The sequence below is a fragment of the Ascaphus truei genome, chromosome 14 (genome assembly GCF_040206685.1).
Source record: "Ascaphus truei isolate aAscTru1 chromosome 14, aAscTru1.hap1, whole genome shotgun sequence".
NCBI classification, from domain to species: Eukaryota; Metazoa; Chordata; class Amphibia; order Anura; family Ascaphidae; genus Ascaphus; species Ascaphus truei.
The window spans coordinates 28387812-28407580 of record NC_134496.1 but is presented as its reverse complement, the minus strand read 5'-3'; the positions used below and the strand labels follow the sequence as shown (position 1 = coordinate 28407580).

The 19769-nt window shown below is 46.2% G+C and overlaps 1 protein-coding gene across 3 annotated transcripts in view; it reads left to right on the top strand.

Annotated features, from left to right (window-relative positions):
• The first annotated feature begins 10216 nt into the window (after nt 1–10216).
• The window catches only part of PAK2 (p21 (RAC1) activated kinase 2), a 49056-nt gene continuing 39503 nt past the window's right edge, over nt 10217–19769 (top strand). For all 3 annotated transcript variants that reach the window (XR_012787993.1, XM_075570248.1, XM_075570249.1), the window contains exon 1: nt 10217–10464. The gene's annotated coding sequence lies outside the window, so the exon portion shown is untranslated. The remainder of the gene's footprint in view (nt 10465–19769) is intronic.

Genomic DNA, 19769 nt, shown 5'->3' with positions numbered 1-19769 from the left:
AAGCATTGTTTGATTTGGCTGACGAGGTCACCAAGTGGTCGACCGATTTTGTCTCCTTTTTCTAAATATTTAGATCAGTGTCTTTATGGGAGGGTGTTAACTTTCAAATCTTATCTTAAAAACAATGAGAGGGAGAGTTTATTTTTTGTACTTTTTGCAAATATTTCACATGATTTAGCTTTGGCGGTTATATCTAATGTTTGGGCTGTCCGTCCCGAAGATCCTCCCACCGGATGCCCCTTGAGATGATGACAATTGTTTTGAAAAATAAATATTTCATGGTCGATGACCAATTTTTTTTTATGCCACAAAAAGGGATCGCAGTGGGATCACCCTTTGCATTTTACTTGGCTAAAGCTTAGAGAGTTATTCTACATTGTCCGAAGTGGCCATTCGGGCAATTATTTTCGGCTGAAAATCCCCATTTACCTCATTGCTTTTTTATTTTTTTAGTTGAAATTGGCCCAAATGGCTAATTTGGACAATATAAAATAAGGCCCTTAGTAGTTGGCTTTTTAAATTATTTTAATGATAGTAATGCATTCTCAAGACATATATTCTTTGTACAGATGTATTGATGACCTGCTGTTATTGTAGAAGAATTCAATTGGAAAAGTTTTCATTATTATTTCGACGTGGATTCAAATTAGGTTTATAACTGGATGTAAAATGTATTCCTTCATTTAGATACAACAGAATTAGTTACATTTTACCATTTATAGGAAACCAGTTTCTTTTCATTGCCTTTGGTATGTTTGATTGTTTTAATTATCCTAATGTTACATTACAACTTACTTTTGTATACATTTTCTCTACTAAACACTTTTTTTTTTTTTATTATTGAAATTTTTACTTTATGAACACGGGTTTTTGGTACATAATAAGCAAGATTGAAACAGTATATATATGTTCATCAATAGTGCTACGCCACTTCTAATATACTTGTTAAGCTATCAATGGTGCAAATTGAATGTTGGGTGTACTAGCACAGGGAGTCTCAACTACAGTCCTCAAGACCCTCCAACAGGATATCCCTGCTTCAGCACAGGTGGCTTTGACTGAGCCACTGATTGAGCCACCTGTGCTGAAGCCGTCTGACATGTTGGGGGGTCTTGAGGACTGGCCTCAAGAACGTCTGATTTAACTCATTATCGTACTGACGCCTCTGGAAGCAAAACAGGGATTCATTTTATCACCTTCGCTGCCAATCTCGTAGTCTATTAGAAAGTGTAAATTTAGGCTACATTTTAGGATCTGCAGTGGATCAATGTAATAATCACCAAGATCTATAAACGCTGAAGCAAGGAAATGACAATTGGTCAAAAAAGCAAGTGGGAAGAATGCCTCTATCTAGGTCAGGGGTGGGCAACTCCACTCCTCAAGGGCCACTAACAGGTTAGGTTTTAAGGATATCCTTGCTTCAGTACAGGTGGCTGAATCTTAAATTGAGCCACCTGTGCTGAAGCAGGGGGTATCTTAAAACCTGACCTTTTGAGGGGTCTTGAGGACTGGCGTTAAGAACCCCTCTACTAGCAGACCTCCTAAAAAAGGATTAGTGAACACAGGAGTGATTTAAAAAAAATAAGGATGAGGAAAATGTTATGGCCAAACATTTTATGGAATCAGGACATACTTATCCGGATGAGGAACTTTTATTGGGATAGAAAAAGTAGTAAAAAAAAATAAGAGGAGAAGATTGGCATACACACACGTTACAAAGAACTATTCTGGATAGAGAGGCTATGGGTGCTCCATGACAACGCCACCACTTCATGGCGTCTGGCACTTTAGGCGCCTTATGACGTAGTAACTATGTTGTGGGATTTCGGCTCATTTTCTAGGGAAGGTCATTTTCAGGATCTGGTTCAAAGAGGAGGACTCCCATTTCCTTACACTTCATCAGTGACGTCACAATCACGTGATCCCGTCGAGGAGCAGCCACGTGATTGCAATGTGCCGGAGGAGAACTCCAGGTGTAAAATATAGACATTTTTAAAAGCGATAAATTCATCTAAAAATTAATATAGTCAATTATTGCACAATAATGAGATAATAGAAAATTGTTTCACAATCTTGCCATCATTTTCTTTTCCGGAGTAATATTCCATGGCAGTGGGCACCAAGGGGTTAAGGCCCACTTTCTAGCTCGGAAAGAACAAATGAAAGACTTACACCTGTAGGAGGCCCTGCATATAGCCGCTCCTCCTCCTCACAGGTAGTCTTGCATTTCATAGCTGAAACATATAACACATATATTAATACATCCTTATGTCTTTGGGTCGGGCTCTTGGTGCGCACGGCCATGGAATATTATTCAGGAAAAGAAAATTACGGTAAGATTGTGAACCACTTTTCTATTTTGCTGACATCTCCATGACAGTGTGCACCAATGGGCAACGTCCAAGCAGTATCAACTGGGGTGAGTAACAAATCATACTCTCTATCCGTTCAGTCGAGTACGACTCTTGGCCACTGGATCAGTGTGCTCCATGTTTTCCGATCTCTCACGGCTTCTTTCAATTCTGCTATGTTCAGTCCAGTATCTTTCTTGATGGTATCTAGCCAGCGACTTCTTGGACGGCTTCTTCCTCTTTTACCACCAGTCATTCCAAGCATGACGTCCTTCTCAAGCAACTTGCTTCGCATGATGTGACCAAAGTAGGAGAGCTTTTGCTTTGTTATTTTGGCCTCCAGTGAGATTATCGATTTGGTCCGTTCCAGGACTGCTTGGTTCGTTATTCTGGCTGTCCACAGCAGACGTCTCCAGCACCACAATTCAAATGCATCGATCTTTCGCCTATCTGCCTTTCCCAGAGTCCAGGTTTCGCAGCCATTAGTTGCTATTGGGAAAACAATCGCACTGACCAATCTGCATTTAGTTGCCAAATCATACAAACAATCAATCTTTTAATGGTTTTAACTACTGCTTGCAGTATTTTGCAGCCAAAGCATGCGTCTGCTGGGCCTGCACGTCTAAATGATAAAACTGTTTATGGAAGTCCCTACTGCTGCTCTTCAAAGTTCTAAAGGAGAAGCTTGTGCCTTTGCTGCCCACGAAGTTGCCATGGATCTGGTGGAATGTGCTTCTGGAGGCTGCCTTGCACAATGCAAGACTTTCTGATGGCTGCCATGATCCATTGCCTGAGCGTATCCTTTCAAGATGCGTGTCCTTTTCTTTTCCATAGGGGAGGAACGAACAGACTGTTCGACTTCCTGAACGGCTCTGTTCTGGCCAGATATATCTTTAGACATCTGACAACATCAAACAAATGTAAAAGTTGCTCTTTAACATTTGCTCAATTCGCACAAAATGAAGGAAGGATAATTTCCTGGGTTAAATTAAAAATGATGCCACTTTTGTCAAAAACTGAATTACTGGTCTGAGAACTACTTTATCTTGATCAAAAATGGCTCCTTTCTTGATAGAGCTTGTAGTTCACTTATCCTAGGAGCTGAAGTAACTACTGCCAACAAAATCATTTTCCAGTTAAGTTTGTAAGTGAGACCTGCTTGAGAGGCTCAAACAATGCCTTTGTGAGCGCCTGTAGAACTAGAGGAAAAACCCACGGAGGGAGCGGCACTATTACGAGGTCTTATTTGCCAAATTGCCTGGAAAAAAATTGATCTTTAATCCAGTGTGGCCAACTGTTTGCCCAGTAACGCTGACAAGGCTGACACCGGAACTTTCATGGAACTGCGCCAAGACCTAAGTCAAGTCCCTTCTGCAAGAATTCCAATATTGATGGATTTAAGTAGTTGATATGTTCGATTCTGCACCAGTGATAAAAAAACGCTGCCATATTTTATGGCAGATTTTGTAGGTAGATGCCTTCCTTGTCTGCATTAAGGTTTTTATGACTTTATTTAAAAGTCCCTTCCTGTGTAACAGTTTCCACTCAACCTCCATGCCGTTAAAGATAGGCTCTGTGGATCGGACAGATAAATCGGTCCCTGTGATAGGAGATATTGGTAATTCCCATGGTTGGTCTTTTACCATGCTGGCGAGTAAGGGAAACCATGCCCGGCATGGCCAATACAGAATGATCGCCACTATCGCTGCTCTGTCTTTCCTTATCTTCCTGAGTACAACTGGTATTAGGGGTACTGGAGGGAAGATGTATGCTAGTTGGAGCTTCCAATCGAACGAGAGAGCATCTATGTAGGAAGTGCCTGGGAGTGGAACCCTTTAACAGAAGGTTACCAGCTTTGCGTTTTCGGCTGCCGCCATCAGATCTATCTGTGGTACGCCCCACTTTTCAGTAATCTGGCCAAAGATGACGTCTTTTAGAGACCATTCTCCGAGCGAGACTGTTTGTTTACTTAGAAAGTCTGCCCTTGTATTTAAACTTCCTGGAATATACATTGCTGTAAGGCAATGTAGATGTTTTTCCACCCATTTGAAGATTACTTCCTTGTTCCTCCTTGTTTCTTTAAGTACGTTACAGTAGTGAAGTTGTCTGACCTGATCTTTAAGCTTCTGCCTTCTATTCCTTTGCAAAAAGAACAACATTGCTTGCATTACTGCTCTTATCTGTAAGACGTTTGATGGAACATCTTTCTTTATGACGGGTCATTTTCCGTGTGCCGAGTGAGGACCTTGTTGCGCTGCCGAACCTGAACCACTTGCATCTGTGGTCAGCACAATCCAATTTTGGTCTAACAGAGTTTGCTCGCATATTACATTATCTTCCTGTTCCCGCCATATCAGTGAATTTTTTACCCGACTTAGTAGTCGGATTCTTTGACACAGATCTGTTCTTACTTTGTCCCACTGACAAAGGAAATTGGATTCGAATACAAGCATGTGCCATCTGGCCCACCTGACTACTTTTATAGTGGAAGGTAGGATGCTGATTATCTTCATACAGTGTAGAGCTTGTATGTAATCTCTGTGATGGATTTTATGTATTTTGCTATGCAGAATTGAACTCCCAGGAATCTTAGGTTTTGAGAGGGTATGCGATGACTTGGCTTTGTTTATCTCATATCCATGTGCTTTTAGAATATCCATCTTCCTTGCAAGATGTTGCAAAAGCAGATCTCTGTCCTTTATGAATATATCGTCCAGATAATTAAAAATTTCTATTGCCTCTTTAATTAACTCTGCAACTAAGGTCACTAGTACCTTTTGTGAAGGTTCTTGGCAAGGCTGCAAGATTGAAAGGAAGCACAATGGATTGATAATGACTGGCCTACCACAAACCTTAGATATTTTGATGAGGAACCACTATAGGAAAGTGAAAGTAGGCATCCTTCAGATCCACTGAGGCCATCCAGTCGGGTTGATCCACAGCCGAGATAATTGTGCTTAGGGATTCCATCCGGAACTTTTTTACTTCTAAAAATATGTTGATATTTTTGAGGTCTAGGAGAGCCCTGAAAGAATTGTTCTTCTTTCATACCAGGAATAGTACCAAGGAGACGACGAGAAGCCTTGAAATCTTTGGTGTGATGGAACTGGTTGTATTACTCTATTCTTGAGTAAACTGTTTAAGTTTCTTTTAAGGTCAAAGACGTTTCTTAGACCTCACGCAATTGTTTTTCTTTGGGCACTGTCCGAAATTCCAGAAAATAGCCTTTGGTGGCTTTGTTGATCACCCATGAGTCTGTGATTGACTGTGCCCAAGAATTTTCGAAATAACGGATTCTGCCCCCAACCCAAAACAACTGGACTTCTCTTGTTTCATGAAAATGTAGGGCCAGAGAGCTCTTCTGTCCCCTACTGACAATGCCATAGACCTAGAAGCAAGCCTGACTGAATCCAATGATGCTTCTGCATTGAATTCTGTGGCTAAATTCATTTCTGAAAGCACACTGATAATGGAAGATCTTTTAACCCGTTTTTCAAGAGCTTACTTTACATTAGAAATCCACAATTTCAGTGCTGTGGATATTGACGTATTTGTCACTGTCAGTCTGCATGACACTCCTGCCGATATGAAGGATTCCCTGACAGCATTTTCTATTCTATCATAGTATCTATGAAAGAAGTAGCGTTGTCAACTGGTAAGGTTGTCTTCCTAGCGATCTTAGATATAGCCGCGTCCACCTTTGACGAATGATTTCAGAATTCCACATCCATTTCTTCCAATGGATACATTTTGGAGCATTTCTTTGAAAACACCTTCTTGTCTGGTTGGAACAACTCTGATTTTAATTAACTCTTTGACAATGTCATGTACAAGGAATGTTCTATGTTTCCTCTGTGTTCCCCTAAATATTCTATTCTTTGATTCTGTACGTGAAATTGAGTCATCAATCTTTAAGGCTTCATGGATCTACATCAAAAGTAGAGGATTCCTCTTCTTGCAGGTCTTCATCAAAGGCTGGAAATTGCTTGTCCATAGATCTAATTTGATCCTCTGAATCTTCCGAGGAAGAATCTATTGGTCTGTCGAGACTGGTAAAGGAGCGAGCCCTTTTCTGGCCTCTACTGTTGGAGTGAGAGCCCATCTCAATTCCCTGAGTTACTGCTTCTTTCATCCAAGAGAAAAAGTCAGCCATGTTTTCTGTTGGTTCCTTTGCAGCCTCTTTAAACATGTTTCACAAATGTTCTTATCCTCCAATGCTGGATTCTTGTCATATGCTAGGCAATAGTTTGTCTTGTTTGCCTTTTCTTCTAGGCAGCGCCCACGGCTCTAGCAGTTTTTCCTCCAATTGCAAACTTGGAATATGAGAACCTGCCATCTCTCTTCCCAAAAAAATCAGTTTGATATGACAAAAAAAAAAACTACCTGTGAGGAGAAGTGGCTATATGTAGGGCCTGCTACAAGTGTATTTAATTTGTCCTATCCCAGCTAGAAGGTGGGACTTAACCCCTGGGTGCCACTGCTATGAAGATGCTCAGGAAATACTGGTGTTTTTCTTAATATATTATAAAAGGTTTAACAAATTTTTAGGAAGCGGTATGTTTTTACTCCCTGACGCAGGCGCATCGGCGCTGACCGGCTGCATATTTATCTGTTCCACAAGGGAAATAAATAATGTTTTTAATGAGAATCTTTGCCTCGTCGGGATTTTGTTTGCCTGTAAGGAGTAACTGTGGCATGTTGAAGAGTGAATATCAGAGTGGGTACGACCTAAAAAAAAATGTGTGGGCCTTATTTATTAAGATACATTGTTTAATTGAGATGTTAACCGATGGGGCACCTCCAAAAAATGGATCATGTATTTAAAGGCCTAGCTTGTGAGGGAAATGTAATTTGTGTTTTATTTTTATTTATACATATTTTATTGTCATCACAATGAAAACAGAAAAAGTGTGCAAATACATCCTATATATACAGTATATTGTGTGTGTGCATACAATTTAACAGTCATTCCTCTCAGGCTAAACAAACCTACTTTTCTCAACTAATCAACGTGCACAAGCCTATCCCATGCGGCTCTTCTCTGTCTTTGACTCCTTACTCAGACCACCCTCAGCTGCCTCTTCTTCCTCCTCCATCTCAGCTCAGGACTTTGCTGACTATTTTAAGGAAAAGGTGGAATCCATACGCCAGAACATCCCCTCTGTTTCTTCCTCCCATCCTACACCTCTTCCTAACTCTGCTTCTGCCTTCCTTGACTCTTTTTCCACTGTCTCAGAGGAGGATGTGTCATTGTTGATCTCCTCTTCTCCCTCTACCACTTGCTCTCTTGACCCCATTCCCTCCCATCTCCTAAAACCTCTTGGTCCTACTATAATCCCTACGCCAAAATTGTAAGGGGTAAGTGGCCCCAATTAACCAGTGCTACAGAGCATATGTGACCCACAGTAATTGTAAAGTAAATGTTTTTAACTGCGTTTTAAACCGGATCACTTGGTGTGGATTTGCATGCTTCAGGCTATATGCATTAAACCCCTAGATGGCACAAGGTATAACAGAGGTGTGCAGAGTTGTAAGTAGGGAGTGTTTGGACCCCCCCTTGACCTCTGCAATTTCCCTGAATTGAATAATCTTGTATGCCTGGGGTGGCTCTCATTTAAGCAGCAGGTTTACTCACATGCGGTGTGAACGCCGGTTCTGTGTGCTCCATGGCTGACAAGGGATGCAGAGAAGGTGTACCTGTTCCGGTTTGGAAGGGGTGTTTCAGCGGGCACCACGAGGCAGAAAAAACGTAGCAACTGCTGGACTGTGCTGTGAAGTGTCCTTTATTAAAGCATGGTTAAAAAGAGGGGGGAAAAAGGATGCCCCTGCACCTCTAACGCGTTTCACCCAAGCATGAAAAAGCCCATGCTTGGGTGAAACGCGTTAGAGGTGCAGGGGCATCCTTTTTCCCCCCTCTTTTTAACCATGCTTTAATAAAGGACACTTCACAGCACAGTCCAGCAGTTGCTACGTTTTTTCTGCCTCGTGGTGCCCGCTGAAACACCCCTTCCAAACCGGAACAGGTACACCTTCTCTATAATCCCTACGCTCATACACATTTCTAACGCCTTCCTCTACTCTGGTACATTTCCCTCCTCCTTCAAACATGCAACAGTCATGCCATTACTCAAAAACAGCAAGCTTGACCCCTCCTGTCTTTCTAACTATTGGCCTGTATCCCTCCTGCCTTTTGCCTCTAAACTCTTTGTACGTCTTGTATTCTCTCGCTTGCTCCATTTTCTCAACACTTATTCTCTCCTAGACCCTCTACAATCTGGCTTCCGTACTGCTCACTCCACCGAAACAGCCCTCACTAAAATAACTAATGACCTCCATGCTGCCAAAGACAGAGGTCATTATACTCTGCTCATACTACTCGACCTCTCTGCAGCAATTGGTACGGTGGACCACCCTCTTCTCCTTCACATTCTCCATACTCTTGGCATTCGTAACAAAGATCTCCTCTTACCTCTCCCATTGTTCTTTCAGCGTCTCCTGCTAACACCTCCTCCTCTATCGACCTCTCTGTGGGGGTACCCCAGGACTCTGTCCTGGGACCTCTCCTCTTTTCTCTGTACACGCTCTCTCTAGGTGACCTAATCGCATCTCTTGGGTTCAAATATCACCTTTATGCTGACGACACACAAATTTACTTTTCAACCCCTCAACTTACACCTGCTGTACAGACCAAAGTTTCTGAATGTCTCTCTGCGATATCATCCTGGATGGCCCTCCACCGTCTTAAACTTAATATGGAAAAAATAGAGCTCATACTTCCTCCCAAACCTGGCCCCACTACCTCCTTCCACATTACTGTTGGAAGTTCAGTCATACACACAGTAGCGCAAGCACGATGCCTAGGGGTCACACTCGACTCCTCTTTCACTTTCTCCTCTCACATTCAAAACTTATCTAAAACTTGTCGCTTTTTTCTCTGCAATATCACAAAGATACGCCGTTTCCTTTGTTGCTTGACGTAGCACCACTCCCCCAACCCTATTGGTACCAACTGTGTGGCTGAACCAAACTCCATGCTATCTAACACCCCAACCCTCAAACCTAAATGGGACCAGCTGTGCGGCTGGACCATACTCTATCCTGGGGTATACTCTGTCCCACACTGAGCAGCCACTTTACCTTTTGTTTCAACATTGACCCTTAGGCCGCTGCCATAGTAAGAGCTACGGCATGAGCGACGTGGCTTGCGCCGAAAACAAAAGGCAGGAAGTAATGTGCATGGCCATAGACCGTGCGTGCACAAGAGCACCGAGGTGGCCGATGTGTGAGGAGACAAATTTGTTTGAATTTGCCGCGCGACGGTCGTGTCACGTGCACAGTTCAGCCAATGAGGGCGAACCGCTCACGTGACTTCACGGGCACGCCCCCCCCATCACACAACCCTGCAGGCCACGGATCGCTCCTAGTACAGGCACGCACGCCTACTATGACCTCGGCCTTATCCCTCCAGATAGTAAACTCTCAGGAGTAGTATCCTTGTGACCTTCTGTATCTGTTTGCCCTTATTTGTATGTTATTCTGTTTATGTAATTGATATCACTCTGTATCCCCCTTTATACCGCATTTGCATGTTGGCGCTTTACAAATAAAAAAATAATAATGAGTCAGTAATAAGACTTATTAATTCGCTGGGCAAATGATTTCTAGCAAGGGGGGTGCAAAATGGAAAAGATTGGGACCACACTGTCCTAACATCACACTGCTTGCTGCTTTCAGAGCAAACACATCCAATCTGTACCGACAGAATCCCGACCACCAGCTCCCACTCCAAAGTTCCCGCCTTTCCCCGCCTCCTCTCGCGCCTCCTTTCTCTTGCGCGCGCGGGGCTGCAGACTGTCGCGCGCACGCCCTGGTGGGTCAGTGCGCGTGGGTTCCGCTCTCAGTCAGGCTCCGCCATTGCGCCGCCGTTGAGCTGAGAAGGGGAAGTGTCCGCCTGTCACCGCCGGGCAGGGGGGCGGACACCGGCAGGGGGGGAGAAGGGAGGAGTGCGACAACCCGGAACCAGAAGCTGGTGAATGTCCTGAGGAGGGAGAGAAGGACCGGGAGCCTGAGGAGGAGAGAGAGAGAGAGTCCGGGCCGCGCTGCACCTTACTTGGTAATTAAATCTCGGGTCTGAGCGGCCTCGACTTACCGGCCACACGGAAAAGTAGCGGTACTGAGCTTCAATGCAGGACAGTCCTGTCAGAGAGGAGAGGGGAGGGGAGGGGGGAAAAACATTCAGCTGTGTGGTTCCGTTTATTATTATTTCACTCCGACGTGGAAGTCTGTAAATAAAAATAGCAGTGGCACTGTGATATTGTTAATATGTACAGCTATCTTTAAACAACGGGTTGTTTTATAGCAGATCTTTAAACAACGGGTTGTTTTATAGCAGGAGGTTACATCTTGCGAGGTGTGTGTGTGTGTGTGTGTGTGTGTGTGTGTGTGTGTGTGTGTGTATATATATATATTTTCTTATCTTTTCTCTCTCATAATTCGTCAATATAAAATGCTGGGAGGTAAAAAAAAATAAGTCATAAGGAAGAAAAGGGAATAATGGTGTTTTGGAACGCCCTTGAAAAAGCCCTGAGGGATAAACATGCTAAAATGGGGGTTTCTCCCTATCTGTTTTTATTAACTCCCAGCATTTTCTTGAGTATGCAAATTTGGTTTGCGATAATAAAGACATACGTTTATTTATCCCTCAGTGCTGCGTTTTTTTCTGGTTCTCTCTGCTGCTGTGAGTTACCAACGGTGAGCTCTTAATACTAGCACATTTTAATGGTTTTCCTGGATCTCTCTGTCTCTCTCTCTCTGTCTCTCTTTATGTCTCTCTTTCTCTCTCTGTCTCTCTCTGTGTCTCTCTCTCTCTCTCTCTCTCTCTCTCTCTCTCTCCATAGAGGGAGTACTGAGGCGTGCTGACGCTCGCCTGCTGAAATCTGCGCGATTTCATGCCCATGCAGGCGAGCCAGCGGGCGCTATCGGGAGACTGAGGGAGGCGGGGCAGTGACGTCGCTGGGCCAATCGCCCGCGACGCGTCAACGTCACGGCGCCGTGACGTTGACGCTGCTCCGCGCTGATTGGATGTTTTCAGCCGACAGCGCTCTCAAAAACAGTTTGGCTGTCGGTTGAAAAATCCAGCGCCTCAGCACGCCTGCGGACGCTCGCGTAAGCCCCCTCTAAAGACATCCTCATGGAGAATGCAGGGGCTCAGCGCGGAGCGTCCGCACGGCTCAGCACGGACGTGCCTTCTATGGACTCAGCCTAAACCAGAAAAGTACACAGTATGGTTTTATTCTTAGGCCTCGTGCATAGACACTTTGCCAGTGCAGAGGCGCGCTGAGGCTCTGGCCTTAGAGCGCGCGCCGTCCGTGGGCGTGTCTGGGGGCGAGCCAGTTACGCTACGGAGCTGGTTCGCCCTCATTGGGCGAACCGCTCACGTGACCGGCCCTGCGCTCCGGCACGCACAGAAACTTAACTTTTGTTAAGACACACGCTTCCGCAGGCGTGCGGAAGCGTGCGCGAGCCCCTGCTAAAGTTGCTCTCATTGCGGCTGCAGGGGCTCAGTGCCGAGTGTGAGCGCGGCTCAGCACGGCTCAGCCTTGCTCACACTACTATGTCCCAGGCCTTAGCTGTGTCACATGTAAAGATTTTGTTAATCTAATAACGTGACAAAGATCCTTCAAACAGATGTATGCCATTTAGGCCCAGATGAGATTATTTTTTTTTTTTTTAAATTAAACTGCATATATCCCTTGAACCATCCCATTATAAACACGTCTTGTCCCACTTGTCCACTGACGCCTATTGGAGAAAAATGTAGTACCAAATATAGTAAAACAAGCCGTCGTCGGTTATATGAAAGAATCCGTTCCGCAACATGTCGGATTGCTAATCCAATGTTAATCCGCGGTAGTGAGCGTCGGATAATGCGTTCCACAGAATACATTGACGCGACGGATAGTGAGGACCACCTGTATATAGTCGGTGACAGACAGCTCTTCAAACTCGAAGTTTTTATTTGCTTTAGGAAGTTTATTGCAGAAAGTTCGTGCTCACAATAATAATACAGAATATTTTACATATACAAATGATTTCTACTTCCAAAATGCACACATGCATCGATCCCATTCTGAATTTAAATTGCTAGTTTGCTGAAAGATTGAGGCATAGCACAGTGTTTGCACTGATAAGGCTGCAATGATATTTTTATCTCTGCTTTCCAGATGTAAAAGAGCCACCTCACCACTTGGCTTGTTTCTGCATGTCTTGTACATTCTGCAGTGAATTCCACCTGCCCTTACAAAGTACTGGCCTGCAGGCGCACTCCTGTTTTAAAGAATGTAATTTTTTTTAACTCTTTAACAGGTAAAGGTGAATTTTATGATCAAATATCACATCACACGTTCCTAGTTTGCTTCTAAAATATTTATAGGCGCAACCATATTGCTATTGCTTCACATTTTAATTTATTTGTTCATATATGCTGGAGGTAACAAGTGATCTGTTTTGATTTTGTGTGGCTTTGTAACTTTTTTTTACACGCTGGGCTGAGGCAATAATAGGCGCGCAATGGAGCATGTGGCGTCGCGCACGCCTGCCACAGGGGATTTGTGGCCATAGGGGAGGCGTGGCGTCACGGAGTTGGTTCGCCCTCACTGGCTGAACCACTCACGTGACCCGGCTGTTGCGTGACAAAATTAAATTATTTTGTCTGTTCGGCAGTCGCGCTTCATAGTGGCCGCGTGCTCTATGGCCTGCCTCATAGAGGCATGGCCTTTTGTTTGTCGTGTTAAGTATGGACGCGGCTTTAGTAGTCCAGATACAATACAGTATATAAAAGCGCACATAAGGAAACACATGTAATGAATGTGAGGGGAGAAGGAGCGACTCAGTGAGTAAAGACACTGACTGGCACTGAGCAGGGGAACCTGGTTCAATTCCTGGTGTCGGCTCCTTGTAACCTTGGGCAAGTCACTTGATCTCCCTGTGCCTCAGGCACGAAAAAATAGATTGTAAGCTCCACGGGGCAGGAACCTGTGCCTGCAAAATGTCTCTGTAAAGCGCTGCGTAAAACTAGCATTACATTAATTTGCATTCTTTACTCTGTTGATGCAGTTTCTCTTCTGGTTGAAGTATGCTTTTTCAGTGTTACTTGAAGTTGGTGTGTTCATTAATGCAGGGAGGAGTGACTAATTTTGATCTATGGCATGTCTCGGAGATACTAGTTCAGGCGAGTGCAAACTGGGGGGGGTGCAATATTTTCCATGAAGGGGGGGCTGCGGCAGTTACAGAGGTCCCGTGCTCTTCCCCTAAGGCATTTAAATGCTGGGGGACTGCGCAAGGCCTCTAACATTCTAACTTGTCTCCTGCGACGCGTCGCATGGTAACCTGACGTAAAATGATGCCGGGAGGGTCACATGACCATATGATTTTATTTGACGTCGAGCAGGGGAGGGTGGGGAGTGAGATGGGGCGCAACTTCAACTTCACTCACCCCTGTACTAGTTGAATGCTTTCATTGCCAGAGTTGTCCCTGCAACACATTGCAGAGTGAAAGTTAAATATGAACCATAATGTATGAGAGCTATACCTGGCCCTTCTTTGAGCGCTACAAGTAATACATTGAGGGTATTCACAGGTAAAGAATTATGACCCTTAGGCCCAGATTCACTAAAGGGTGTTAAGGTCTAGCAAACCTTACTTACCATTGACATGAATAGGTGTGCTGAAGCTTGGCACCCATTGGTCAATCTGGGTTTATAGCCTAATTCTTTGTTTGCTTGAGTAGTTGTTTTCAGACGATATTCCCTATTCAACTCTGGGTGTTTTAGGATGAAAATGGCTTGAATGGCTGCTTTGGCAGATATAGAATTATATCCTGTTATAACTCTGCACCTGTGAACACTTTCATTGTATTACTTGTGGCCTTTCTGTAAAGTTGATTATTATAACTCAATGTAAATTCATGTGCATTATGTGCAAGGCATTGCTTTTTCATTAATTTCACATCCTTGTGCTTTTGAACAGACAACAGTGCAGAATATGATTCACAAGTTACTAAAGTGTATTTTTTTTGGTCTGATCTTCCCTTTATCCCTTTTGCGTTCACTTCGCTACCATCTTAGACATTTTATTTTCGTGAGACCAACGCTGACTGTCATATTGTTACGTTTTAGCTTACAAAATGTTAAACAATTGCAAAGATGTATTAATTAGTGACATGTTTAAAGTTACAGCAGCTGTTCACGACAAGCAACTTCAATTCCCAACAACAAACTGGAGATGAATGGCAATAAGAAGCAGTGGGAGCACAGACAATTATTTCCCTGTGTTACCTGACCATTTGATTTCTCATAATCCTTCTTGGTATAGTTGCTTTCATGCTCTTAAAGCACAGGACACAATGTACAGTTACATTTTCTCTATGATTTTTAAAGGCTAGGTCTTTGGTTTGTAAGATCACAAGGTCTGTTTTGATATAAAAATAAAAAAATCTAATTTACAAGTGGTTGTGTACTATAATATCACTAATATGTGGATTTCATTTATAGCAGCAGTCTGTAATGATTGTATTTTTACTTATAAGAGATCTTCTCTCTTTCAAATACTGTTTTTAAACCTGATGCTCCGTTCAGGCGATATTGGTGTAAATATTCAGTGTTTGAGCGGTTAAAATGGAGCTCTCCCCAGAGTTCTGTTCACAGTCATGCCTGACTGAGGGACTCTGTAGTTGCTGGTCTGCTGTTTGTTATTTGCAGTCCCTCTTTGAGGTGGTATTGTGGTGGTGATTTTATATACCTGCACTTTGTGAGGGATGAAAGGGAAAGGCTGGTGGTTGTTCCTCTTTTAGTTATGGTTGTTGACTGAGTACCTTGTAACTTAAATAGAAAGTGTATCCTGGCTCTTTTTTCATTTGTTTAGCACACAGCTAACATTTGCTTGGCTCTTTGATCAGTTGTGGCTGGGCATAATTTATCAGTCATATTGCAGCCAAAAAAACCTCAGTGATGTCATTTCTCTCTGGATGTCTTATAGAGCATTGTTTGACTGGCTCACTGACCTAAAGCAAAATTAATTCCAAAAACATTTTGATTGTCCGAAAGAATCCTTTGTCACGATAACAGCATATCCAACATGTTTTATCAAACTGCGTAAATACCTTTCCTCTTGATGTTTTTTTTTTTTTTTTTTTCTGCAAAGACCCATTAGATGGACTGTAACAGCTCTACATTGTGATATATAATTATTATTTTTTTTAAAGCACGTGGGCTTTATTACATGAACTAAATTGCTCACATCAGTCACTTATTTAACTGACAAATGAAAGACAAATCTACATTTAACTAGATAATGGAGGGGTAGTGTGGTAATCAGGGCCTTGTTGTCGAACAACACACTTGTATTGAACAGTGAATGTTTTTTTGTTTTTTTTCCCCCAAGTCAGGGGTTTCTTCATCTATTAGCTAACTGAATTTTTACATAACAGAGACCAATTTGCTGAATAAATTGTGAGTTGCTGTTTATTCTTTGGTTGATCATAAGTTATCCAAGGTAGAACTGTTTGGGAGCGAAAAGCTTTCTGTGATATAATTATGTGGGTGAAAGCCTTCTCTGTAAAGGATGACGTCACTTAATTCACAATAGGGGATAGGTTCTCTGCATGTATTGGAAGAAAAGAGAGAACAAAAATACATATTTTTTTAGTAGTGTGTGTGTATATATATATATATATATATATATATATATATATATATATATATATATATATATATATATATATATATATATATATATATATATATACACATACATACATTTTTGTTTGTAAGATATGAGTGTGGAGGTATTTGCACGTTATCTTTTTCACTGCTATATCACCCTAAATTATGTATCTTTTTTGTGTTGTACACTTTGCAAAAAAAGTTGTTGAAGCTGTGATGGAAGAGCATTAAGAACTGTGAATTCTGGGTTTGAGACTTCCTTTTCTCTTGACCTAAGTGCGTCTCATTTACCACATTAAATTCTAAGCTTTTTGTGCCAGACATTCATGTACTTTTAATTAAAATGTTTAACTGCTACATTATATACATAATTAAATGATCAAGTCTGATGGTTGGGTAGATTTTTATTTCTATCCTATCGATCTATCTTCAAAGTAAAATACTGTTGATTTGTTATTAATTAAACTTATTGATCATGCTTTGCTTTACAGATATTTATTTTAAAGCTGTTGGAGAAGAGGCAGGATAGAATTTTATGCAATGCAGAATTTTTATTAACTTTGTTACACTGCATCCATTGCATTTTGCTCATCTCTATTGTCCCGAATGGGTAAAATAAGTCAAATATAGGCATTTGCTTCGTACAGTAGGTGAAATTTGGGTCCCCTTTAGATATAAGGATGGTTTGCACAAAGAAAGTGGCACATTATTTAATCTTTCATTGTAACTTTGGAATTCTTATAGAATGATATAGTGAGTAGGGTATGATCATATTTTATGCAAATTTAGGGGGTAATCTGGATTTTATGGCAGCAATAATGTTTCATAATATACAAAACATGTCTTAAATGTGTGTATTGAGGAAGCAAATCCCACAACAGGGTCTGAGGGGGTATGTCAAATCAAGCCCTTATCTTATACTATATTAGTGAAAGCACTGTATGTTTGCCTGCCTGCCTGCCTGCCTGCATGCCTGCCTGCCTGCTGGATGTCCGGTGTCCCTAGCGGCAATCTCATTGGTCCCTTGGCCCGCCCGCCCCCGCACACCTCTCATTGGCCTCACACACTCACACCACCCCCTTGGCCCGCCCCCCACACCTCTCATTGGCCTGAGGCGGAGTGAGGGCCAAAGGTCCAAAAAAATAAATAAAACACACACACACACACACACACACACACACACACACACACACCTCTCTCCCCTCTCCAAATCACCTTTTCCCCCTCCCCAGCGGCATCACCTCTTCCCCCTCCCCAGCGGCATCACCTCTTCCCCCTCCCCAGCGGCATCACCTCTTCCCCCTCCCCAGCGGCATCACCTCTTCCCCCTCCCCAGCGGCATCACCTCTTCCCCCTCCCCAGCGGCATCACCTCTTCCCCCTCCCCAGCGGCATCACCTCTCCCCCCTCCAAATCACCTCTCCCCCTCCCCAGCGGCATCACCTCTCCCCGCTCCAAATCACCTCTCCCGCCTCCCCGCTCCAAATCACCTCGCTTCCCGCAGCTGCCACGTAAGATGGCGTACCCCCTTCCTCCCTCGCGGCGCAGAGTCAGACGGTGGCGGCGCCCGGAAGTACAGGTAGGTGTCGCTCCCCACCTCCGGCGCCAAACGGAACTGAGAAAGGGCGCATCAACTGAGGTGTGTGTGTGTGTGTGTGTGTGTGTGTGTGTGTGTGTGTGTGTGTGTCTGAGGGAGGGCAGTGCGTGTATGAGACTGAGGGAGGGCAGTGCGTGTGTGAGACTGAGGGAGGGCAGTGCGTGTGTGAGACTGAGGGAGGGCAGTGTGTGTGTGTGTGTGTGTGTGTGTGTGTGTGTGTGTGTGTGTGTGTGTGTGTGTGTGTGTGTGTGTGTGTGTGTGTGTGTGTGTGTGACTGAGGGAGGGCAGTGTGTGAGAGAGACTGGGGGAGGGCAGTGTGTGTGTGTGTGTGTGTGTGTGTGTGTCACTGTCCACTGCCCCCCCCTCCTATCCACTGCCCCCCCCTCCTGTCCACTGCCCCCCCCTCCTGTCCACTGCCCCCCCCTCCTGTCCACTGCCCCCCCCTCCTGTCCACTGCGTCCCCCTCCTGTCCACTGCGTCCCCCCTCCTGTCCACTGCGTCCCCCCTCCTGTCCCCCCTCCTGTCCCCCCTCCTGTCCACTGCCCCCCCCTACTGTCCACTGCCCCCCCCCTCCTGTCCACTGCCCCCCCTCCTGTCCACTGCCCCCCCTCCTGTCCACTGCCCCCCCTCCTGTCCACTGCCCCCCCCTCCTGTCCACTGCCCCCCCCTCCTGTCCACTGCCCCCCCCTCCTGTCCACTGCCCCCCCCTCCTGTCCACTGCCCCCCCTCCTGTCCACTGCCCCCCCTCCTGTCCACTGCCCCCCCTCCTGTCCACTGCCCCCCCTCCTGTCCACTGCCCCCCCTCCTGTCCACTGCCCCCCCCCTCCTGTCCACTGCCCCCCCTCCTGTCCACTGCTCCCCCTCCTGTCCACTGCCCCCCCCTCCTGTCCACTGCCCCCCCCTCCTGTCCACTGCCCCCCCTCCTGTCCACTGCCCCCCCTCCTGTCCACTGCCCCCCCCCTCCTGTCCACTGCCCCCCCCCCTCCTGTCCACTGCCCCCTCCCTCCTGTCCACTGCCCCCCCCTCCTGTCCACTGCCCCCCCCCTCCTGTCCACTGCCCCCCCCCTCCTGTCCACTGCCCCCCCCTCCTGTCCACTGCCCCCCCTCCTGTCCACTGCCCCCCCCTCCTGTCCACTGCCCCCCCCTCCTGTCCACTGCCCCCCCCTCCTGTCCACTGCCCCCCCCTCCTGTCCACTGCCCCCCCTCCTGTCCACTGCCCCCCCTCCTGTCCACTGCCCCCCCTCCTGTCCACTGCCCCCCCCTCCTGTCCACTGCCCCCCCTCCTGTCCACTGCCCCCCCCTCCTGTCCACTGCCCCCCCCCTCCTGTCCACTGCCCCCTCCCTCCTGTCCACTGCCCCCCCCCCTCCTGTCCACTGCCCCCCCCCCTCCTGTCCACTGCCCCCCCCCTCCTGTCCACTGCCCCCCCCCTCCTGTCCACTGCCCCCCCCCTCCTGTCCACTGCCCCCCCCCTCCTGTCCACTGCCCCCCCCTCCTGTCCACTGCCCCCCCCTCCTGTCCACTGCCCCCCCCTCCTGTCCACTGCCCCCCCCTCCTGTCCACTGCCCCCCCCTCCTGTCCACTGCCCCCCCCTCCTGTCCACTGCCCCCCCCTCCTGTCCACTGCCCCCCCCCTCCTGTCCACTGCCCCCCCCTCCTGTCCACTGCCCCCCCCCCTCCTGTCCACTGCCCCCCCCCCTCCTGTCCACTGCCCCCCCCCTCCTGTCCACTGCCCCCCCCTCCTGTCCACTGCCCCCCCCCTCCTGTCCACTGCCCCCCCCCCTCCTGTCCACTGCCCCCCCCCTCCTGTCCACTGCCCCCCCCCTCCTGTCCACTGCCCCCCCCCCTCCTGTCCACTGCCCCCTCCCTCCTGTCCACTGCCCCCCCCCCTCCTGTCCACTGCCCCCCCCCCCTCCTGTCCACTGCCCCCCCCCTCCTGTCCACTGCAGGAAATGCAGGGGGAGGAATCCATGCCTTTGAGGCGCCCCCCCCCTCCCTTTGACGCCCCCCCCTCCCTTTGACGCCCCCCCCCTCCCTTTGACGCCCCCCCCCTCCCTTTGACGCCCCCCCCCTCCCTTTGACGCTCCCCCCCTCCCTTTGACGC